This window comes from Protopterus annectens, chromosome 8.part0 (genome assembly GCF_019279795.1).
Source record: "Protopterus annectens isolate FY-2018-M chromosome 8.part0, PAN1.0, whole genome shotgun sequence".
Lineage (NCBI taxonomy): Eukaryota > Metazoa > Chordata > Ceratodontiformes > Protopteridae > Protopterus > Protopterus annectens.
The window spans coordinates 1,744,873,950-1,744,883,735 of record NC_056741.1 but is presented as its reverse complement, the minus strand read 5'-3'; the positions used below and the strand labels follow the sequence as shown (position 1 = coordinate 1,744,883,735).

The following is a 9,786-nucleotide window of genomic DNA, read 5'->3' as shown; positions in this document are numbered from 1 at the left end:
CACTAGAAGCAGGACCATGGGTTTAGCCAACACCTGACGGACTTGTGAAAAGTTGAGGGAGAGGTAATGTCAGTACCACCGAAAGTTCCACCACCACAAGGTGATATATCCATACATCTCACATTTACAATAGTTACTGTGTTAATTGTTATACTGGTCATAATCTGAGCATGACAGTTAAACTACAGTGAAACCCTTCCCCCCAGAAGCAGACAGACCCAACACCCACGTAAGACCATGCATGCTCTGACACACTGAATGCTACAGTATTTTATTGCTGATCAAACTAAGCTTACCTGCATTCTCCTCTGCCGTGAACACTGTGGCACCCACATTTACGATATAGGGTGTGATGGATGCCTGGGAGCTGTCATGTGTACCTAGATTTGCCAGGAATTCCTCAGTGGCTGAGAGGGGTTGTTCCACTGCAGGCCCTTCACCAGTGGTGTCATGATCCCTGGCTACATCTGCTGCTCTTCTGCATGTGGAATTGATCATGTCCATTGCATGGTGTCGACTCTGCTTGTATGTACTGCTCAGATGACCAGTGGCATTGATATCGCAGACAAGGTCAGCCCACAGTGCCTCCCGCTGTTCCCTGTTGTGCCTCCCTCTGGACAGTAGGACTCCATGATGTTGATGGAGCCCTTCCAGTATTAACTCATTCTCTGCATCCATGAAAGCTGCACAGCATCTTGCATACATGTTCCCTGAAAGACAACAACATGGGAACATGTCAGGATGGTTTGCCATCACAATGTCAAGGTGCACATCTGTGATGGCAAATGTGCAATAGGCTGTTGTCAATGGTTCGTATTAGCAAACCAAAAAATGCCAAAGTCACATTCGCTCTTTTGTGAGGTCGACATTTTGAATGGAGATTGCACTACAGTGAGGATCAGGACATGTACCATTTCCCTCACTGTAGTGTGACCTTGGAGTTAGTATATATAATTAGCAGGGAGAGTAGGGGGAGCAGGGGAGCTTGCCCTCCTACATAATGGTTATAGAAGACATGTGGAAGTGACAGGTGTTTCGGACAAAGTTGACATTCCTGGACTGTTGACATTCATTGGTTTGCAGATTCTTCTGAGGATTCATCGGTGCAGTTCCCAAGATTTCAATTCTGGTATATGACCAATCGCACATGTATGTTGCAACATTGTGATGGTAAACCATTAGGATTACATATGTGGAAATACACTATGTAGAAATACAGCAAGGACAGAATGCCTGGCAATATCCACTGCTTGGTCACACATCTCATATTCCACAGTGTGCAAACATACTAAGCGTGTGGCTACAACTAGGATACTACTTTTCTGTGTGTGCCATGACAGATACTGTTGTATGTTCATACAGCTGACACTAAAGTCTATTGTAGTGTGCCCCCAAGGGGCAACTCCCTGATAATATGTCAAACCAACTGTGCCAAAAATTTAGCAGTGTGCTATTACAACCACTGTAAATAGGGAGCTCTACGAGCACAGTGTGCCACATTTACAATATAAATTCCACCCTTGATGTCTTGCACATCTTCTGTATGTGTAACAAATCTGGAGATCACTGACATTATCACAGTTCTAAGAAAGGATTAATTCTGTAATCCCTGTTACCTACAAGTATAGTCAGACATCTGCATCCTGATGTAAACAAGATGGTTATATACCTGATGCAATGCAGTACTTCTCTGCTGATATGTGTTGATAGTTGATAGTTTGCATATGCGTGTTCTGTGTGAGGAAAGTCTCATACAGAATGGTTCCCCATAGCCAGCTGCTTGCCTTTATAACATGCTTCTCATCAGCAGGTAATTGCCTCTTAACCAATCTGTGGTTTTGAAATGCTAATTGCAACCAACACAGCTGATTTGCACTATCATCAGCCAATCACTTGCAACCACAGTACAATATATAAGGCCTTCATATATTTAGGGACCCTTTCTGATATGTTGTGCTAGACATTACTGGGGTGAGGAGATGACTTCATCGCAAAGGTTTAGTCTGTAGCAGCAACTTTTACATAGAGATAGGTGTGCTACAGGCTGCAGCTGCTGCTGCAGGTAATAGGCATAGACAGAGAATGTGAATACTTTGGAGGAAAACAAGCTGTAGGAGTAACTGGGGGAGATGTGTCAGCCTTGTTGTAGAGGCAGAGCCAGAGTAAGGCTACCCTTTCCAGTCCAATGTTCCAGCATGTGTTTAAGGTAAGTATGTTAGGCAACTGTATCATTAACAGAGTACTAGACCACATGTATGTTGTGTCCTTGAGCAACATGGGGATAAATATAACAATGTGTTCACCATTTGGTGACTGTCAGGCCATGTGTTATAGTCTGGTAATAATTTGGAGTGTGCATGAGGGCAGTCTTTGTTACAAGCAGGTACTTCAAATGTGTATGTTAGGTGTGCAGCTGTGCTAATCGGCACTGTGAGTTTGAAAGGATTGTGTGGTGCAATCTAATATTAGTGACTCTCATTTGCAGTACCTGCATTTGAATTTCTCTGTGACTGCATATTAATACATGACATGACACTTTATGTACTTATATTTTTACTATAGGGATATGTGAAGTGTATTTCTATCTACATGCCTGCGACTTCCATGAGTGAAAAGTAGAAATTTCATTTGATATGCATTGTGTGGATAAAGAGTGCATGACTCAGTCATTATTTGCTGGCTTCACAATAATGTAAATTCCACTGCTACACCCCATTGGATTTGAACCCAGGACTGTGTGTGGCAAAGTGTACTGTTTGTAAGGCAGACTGAGCTACTGAGTCACTGCTATAGCAGGTGTATTTGCAATATATCTGTTCACACTATCAGGCTGTGACAAACATTTTCTACATCCATCAACATGTGCATGGCATTATATGGATGTATTTCTGTACCAGGGTCCCAGTTGAACATGTATTATGCTATTAATGTCTTAGCAGGCATCTTTTTACATGTTGCTGATAAAAGGGCACATTTGCCTGCTATCACAGGCTTCACTTACATCCATTATTACGTCTTTGGCTGTATACTGATGTACTATTGCACCAGCGTCCAAAGTATACTCCCATTTTTTTCCATTACTTTTTAATCAAGCTTGTGTGGTGCGATGCAATGTGCAGCTCCTCTGAAACATGCTTAATGACTGTAACTGGCAATTACTATATTTGTTTAAACCACCTATTTTAATTAAGAGCTGTGTGGCATGGAAGGTTAATGTAGTGGTCTGCAGTTACAATGGTCTTGGGTTCAGAATATGGGACAGGTGTTTATTACAATTTTAAAAACACATATAGTCAATATAGCTCCATTTAGCTGAGCTGAGTAAAGCTGCATGATGAGCCATATCATGCAGCATTGCACTAAAAAAATATATATTATTTAACATTTGTTTACCAGGAAAGTCCGACTTGGACCAAAGCCAATTTTCAGTGGCGGCCTGGGGAGAAATGCTCCAGATGCATGTCTTTGAAATGTGGGAGGAAACCAAAGCACCTGGAGGAAACCCACATGAATGCAGGGAGGACATGCAGACTCCACAGAGAAGGCACACCAGCCTAGAATCAAACTGGAGAACCTCTTGCTGTGAGGTGACAATGCACCACTGCACTGTCCATAAATATAAGAAAAGAAAAATGGAGAGATAGGAAAGTGGTGAAATTGGGTGCAATCAGGGGAAAAACATAGTAAAAGGCAGGTGGGGATGTGCAAGGAAGGATGTAGGAAAGAACCATAGCTATCCATTTCTTGTACAACTGTGCACTTTGACAGAATTTGTACATGACTTTGAACTCTCACCCCAGAGAGAGAGGTGAGGACAACATAACTGCATTATCAAGCCAATTGGACCAAATTATGTGTGTCCAGTGGACATCTGTGCGAAATGGAGAGCTATGTATGGGACGATTTTTTTGGGACATGTGCCCATTTTTTTTTTAAGGTGAGAGTGGAATGTTGGGCAAGGGACATAGATACATGGGGGGAGGTAAGTTGGGTAGGTGAGGATGCATTTTCAGACAGACAAGACAGACAAGACAGCAGACAAAGGCAGTATGTGACACATGCGGTTGAACACCTTGGATATGGAGGGTGTTGTGGAATCTTAAGTCTCATGTGCCTCCTCAAAGCAGCAAAGTGACTCACATCCAAACCCATGAGACTGTCAGCACTGCCCCAGGGGTGGCAGTGGTGGAGGCTGGGCACTGGGGTGAGGCTGTCCCACCAGGTTTGCCAGCATTTTCTCGATCCAGCGCAGGCTGCAGTCAAAACCACCGTAGGCCAACCATGAGCACCAAAATTGGCAGCTCAGCCTGGGTGACAACTTCCCTTCTACCAGTGCTCCCTGGGGTGGTACTACCCGATACCACAGGTAGTACAGGGGCAGCAAACGGGGCACCAACAGTCTGCATCACAGATGTGTTGGGACCAGGTGCCATGACTGGAGGAGGCGAGGTAGGTGGATCAGCTAGAACTGGCCTACCTTGACGTGCTGTGGTAAATGAGGTATAGCAATAAGTTAAGGTTAGTAATAACCAAACCATTTTTAGTATTAACAGAATAAAACATCATATAGAACATCATATTTATTAATCCAAATGCATATTAATGTATATTATGTGTAACACAAAATCAAGTAACATAACAGTCAGTATGTTAAGAGCATGTCAGTAAGAATTAAACCATAAAGCCAACAAAACAGTTTAACAAAATATGTTAATATTGAATCATAATAAAACATAACAATAATGAGTCACATTTTACCCAAATATAGTTAGTTTAACAAAATCTGTTAATATTAAATCATAATAATAAATAACAATAATAAATATATGAAGATAAGGAGTGGGAAGAGAGAGAAAAACATTCCATTACTGACAGTGCAGATTATATCCCTGAAAATACCAATAATAAATGCTCTACAGGTGTATAGTGTCAGTTTTGAGTACAGTGACTACAATTATCCTATAGCTGATGCAGCACGTACATACCTCTCAAGCTGTTAGCATAGATCAGCATGGGCCAAGCCATAACAAATGCAGGTACACAACTACACAGAACAGTTTCACATAATGTGGACTTATATAACTATCAAGGTGTTCTGTAAATGGATTTGGTAATACATTACATTCCAGGAAATCATTTTTCTAGTAGTCTTGTGACAGAAGGATTAGGCAGTCTTAATTACATTATGAGAAATCATGACATTTAAGAGGCAGGTTTGTGTGCAGTACATAAACTAGACAGCTGTCATGCCTTAGTTGGCATGCATGAAACAGAACCCAATATCTGTGACTGCAGGGGACATCTGCAAATAATGTAGCAACTGACTGCAGCAACTTAGTACAGACATGCAAGGTCTACAGCTGTACTAGAAATATTTAAACAGATTTATTTAGGAATCAACAATGCTGCTTAACACTTTATTGGTATTGCTGTTACGTGTCTGTGAAATCTAAACACAATATCTGCTCATAACTTGGGCTACCTCAACCACATACCTCTCAACCATAATGAATTCCTCAGTATTTACTGTTTTTTGAGGGCAAAATAATGGGGTGCTACGAATTCCCAGTGGCCTCCTGCAATTCACAATTTTTTTTTATTTTTTTCAACTTGAAGTGGCAGCTGACATCATCAACAACTTGCAGGGGTGTGCTTCAGCTTTGTCATACTGACTGAAGTAGACCTCCTTAGTGTCATACCCGGACTGTTCATTCATTTATGAAATGTTTGCTTTTCTCATTTTTGGAAGCAGCATACAACAGCTGCAAGTGCAAGTGGAGCCGTTTTCCCACAACTGCTGTTTACAGTTTAAGTTCTCTCGGCCAAGTAAAGTTAAAGACAAGTTCTGCAGAGTTCTCATCTGCTCCGCACAGCAGCAGCACTCCAAGTCTCTACATGCACTTGAAGGCAGGGGGCAGGATCAGAATGAAAAAGCTACTTTCTCTGTCTCCAAAAAAATACATATAGGATAAATGAAGCAAAAAATTATTTCTCTCTCTCTCTCTGGTCTCTGTGTAGTTTAATGCTATTGTTCTTTGATTAAGTTTGATACAAAAAATGATCAGCTTGACAGGTGCAGTAAGCAATAACTGTCTGCAGCAGAGGCTGACACTTGGTGTTTAAAGGATTTAAACTGAGAAGAACTTAAGCTATGTAACCTGCAAAACTATACAGCTGGCAGTGGTACTGGTGCTACATATATGGAAATGTGCAGTCATCGGATTCTGGGGTTACGATTTTTTTCACGAATGCCTTTAAGGTAGGACTGTTGGAGGTGTTCTGTTATTTCTTTAGATTTTAGTGATTATACAAACTTGCTGACCCTTTAAGAACACTCAAATGCAATGGGAGATTTACTGGGGTAGCTAGGGGAAACTAAAATTCACACTAAACATACACTGTAATGCTGCTGATGATTCCAAACTGGCTGAAGTTCCGCTTCTCTGATAAATAATGTTCCATCTCTAGTTCATTTGTGTTTCCTGATAATGCAGCATATATAAATCATGCATCTAAAATTGCTCAATGATTTCTTTCAGTAGCTAAAGGTTTAAGCTCTAATGTAATTTGTTTCCTCACTTGCATGTAGTGGAATCATTGTGCACATGCTCCTTTAGGAGTTCAACAAGGGGATTTGTCATTCGGTGCTGCTTCAGAGTATTTCTTGCAATGATCACAATGGTAAACATTCTTTCTTTTCTGTCTTCAGCTGCTGGTAAATTAAACAATATATTTTTGGCTTCAGTGTATACTCTTCTTGATGGCAGGGCTACTTCTGTTTATTATAAACTTTTAACAGTGTCATTTTACAGCCTGAAACTGAGAAGGGGAACTGTATTTCAGAACAAAATGCATGAACATGGGACAGATAGTGGGTTGTGATATGGGCAGGTTCTTTGCTGACTTTATGTTCCTTCATAGGTTACTGTAATTTTGTAAGGCCGGTTGCTTCACTATAAATATATTTGACAAGTTAACATCGGCTGTATTTCTCCCCTTTTGTTTGCTCTAGGAGAAAAAAAGTAATCTGAGAGGGAGACAGAGAGAGGAAGTGGGAGGGAGATAAATGTACAATGTTGGTGCAGTCTTAGGTAGTACGCAAACCAACATGCATTTATCTTATGTATTTTGCTACTAACCCAGACGTTGTTTATACCGACAAGCTGTATATGAAAAATTTATTTTAATTTGCGCTCTGCTTCTATGCTGTGCTGGATCCAAAGTCTTCTTAAGACACAAATTCTTGCTGGCTGTTTACTGCTGAAATCAAAGTCACAGACGGAATACAAGGCTGAGGCTTGGAAATGGTTAGCTCATGACCTCACCAGTGTCACAGGTGTTCCTCACACCGGTGATCAGGTCCGTCACCACCATGCAGACCTGAAGAGATGGAAGCAGGACCGCTTGAACCAATGGATCCAGGAGGCCCGTGGGATGCAGGATGCCCCCCGACTGAGTATGTAGCCATAGAATGCAATATGTAAAAATTGATAATTGAGTTTGTATAACGGATAGGTATGTCTCAATATCCCTTCATTTACTTCACAGCTGCAGGTGACCGTGCTGCGAATCAGCAAGCCTATGCTGATAGGCTGCAAAGGCTGCACCACCAGGCAGGTTAGTGATTATTTTGCATGTTTTGTTATATAAAATAGGGAAGAGAGCATGAAATAAAGTGTTGTAGTACAGTAATACAGCCATAAAATGGCCTGAATAAGTCCTTTGCATGTACTGTCATACGAAAATTCATAGAGCTAGAACATATGTCTGGAATATAATCTCTGCAGGTACTGTCATATAAAATAGGTGACTGAGCCTGAAAAAGTGTGTTCTAACCCATTAATAAAGGTATAATATGTCTTGAATATGTCTGCCATATGCACTGTTATAACAAATAAAGGAGTGAGTCTGTGGAAAAGTGTGTAATGTCAGTAATAAAGGTTTAAAACCTGGAGTGTGTATGTGTCACTTAGTCTGAAATGTTGTTGTACCCTTGCATTATACAAATAGTACTGTGTTAGAAAGTGCTGGCAACCCAGAGTTCTGCAGTCCCATCTAAAGTGGGTGATGGAATTGCTAGTAGCTGTGAAGCATATATACAGTCCTCAACAGTCAGTTACTGGCTGACATGCATAAGTAAATCTAGCACACGAGTAGCATGCTAATATGTTCCCCAGAAATGTGAGTGTGCTTCAATAAATGCAGGGTTCTGTACAAATGGAAGTGAAAATGTCATGTGAAAACATCCAGATATGTAGATAAAGAAATATAAATGCAACCATGAAATATGTAGCAGTAACATCTGCATCTTGGACAGTTAGTATGTTAGATATAGGTCAAGTATATATTGAACTAGCCAAACCCACTACACAACCTAATGCATGGTGGCAAGTGTAATAATACATGTAGGGAATATACACCTGCAGTCACTAGGAATGTAGTGTAGAGTAAAAGTGTTTATAAGATGTTAACTGAGGTTTTTTCTACACCCTACTGTTTGTGCATAAACCATGCAATTCCACTCCTCAATGGGTATCTGTAATCTTAAATATTTGTTGGGACATATGTCCTATTGTTTTATAAATATTTGCATTCATGTTGATGCATGTGCCCTGTTCAAACACCACGTTCATGGTGGCCTGTTGCTACCAAACATCCCTGCATGCTGTTGGAATATCCACTGTCGTTCAATATATGCATGTGTTATGCTTGCTGTTCAACTATTGGAACCTTGGTGTGTTGGGTTAATGGGAATATTACTGCATGCTGTTACAACTAATATGTAATGCTGTTGTTTATGTTGTAATTAAACACACCTAACCACAGAACGTATAGGAACGTCGGTCCCAGTGGACCCACCTGTCCCTCCTCCGTTGGCGAGTGCACCTGGCACCAGCAGCTTCGGTCCCAGCCCGGGCTCCCCTCCTCCATTGGTCCTGTGCCACCTTTGGGTGGAAGCACTGCAGGGGATGGGGCTCATCCCCCCCATGCAAGCATGGACAGAGAAGGGCCACCTGTCACCCTTCGAAGGGTCCGGGCTGTGGTGCGTAGGGAGATCCAGTGTTTAGTCGCTGATCCCCTATGCCAGCTTGAGGTGAGAGTGGCATGTCTCTCGGGTGAGCCTGCCCATCCCACTCAGCCCCCAGCACAGCCACCCTCGGGGCTGTAAAGGTGCAGTGGTGACTGCCCATGGGTGGGGATCTCAGTTCCACTGTTACCATCTGTGGGCTCATGGGCTTGCGATTTCCAAAAAACCTTCCCCGTCAATTGTGTTCACCCACCCTATGTGTCAAATTCCACCCCTGTATGCGTCTTGTTTGTTTTGTCTGTTTACTTCCCCAACCTACCTCCCCAAATATACCTACATCCTCTACCTCACATTCCACTCTCACCTGAAAAAAAAATTAAAAAAAAGGGCAATCTGTTCCCACAAAAAAATTACGCCCCATACATAGCTGCCCATTTCGCACACATGTCTGCTGGACATGTAAACTGATAATTATAATTGGCAGTACAACATACTCTGTTGTCTTCACCCCTCTCTCAGGGGTGGAAGGTTGCAAAATTCACACCAAATTACGAACATATGCACAGCTGTTTATGGTAAAGAAATGGGCAGCTATGGGTCTTCCCTACACCCTTCCTGCACATCCCAGCTGGTTTCCATACTGTCTTTCCCTCTTTGTGCCCCCTTTTTCACCACTTTCCTATCTCCCCATTTTCTTTTCTTTCAAAGAAATTAGCATGGGGGTTAGTGGGAGTAAGCACTTTTAAGCAGTAGTTAGT

The 9,786-nt window shown here is 41.8% G+C and overlaps 1 protein-coding gene across 1 annotated transcript in view; it reads left to right on the top strand.

Moving 5' to 3' along the window:
- The first annotated feature begins 6,035 nt into the window (after positions 1–6,035).
- LOC122809615 (arylamine N-acetyltransferase, pineal gland isozyme NAT-10-like) overlaps positions 6,036–9,786 on the top strand; it is a 389,108-nt gene continuing 385,357 nt past the window's right edge. The window contains exon 1 of the mRNA XM_044081247.1: positions 6,036–6,259. The gene's annotated coding sequence lies outside the window, so the exon portion shown is untranslated. The remainder of the gene's footprint in view (positions 6,260–9,786) is intronic.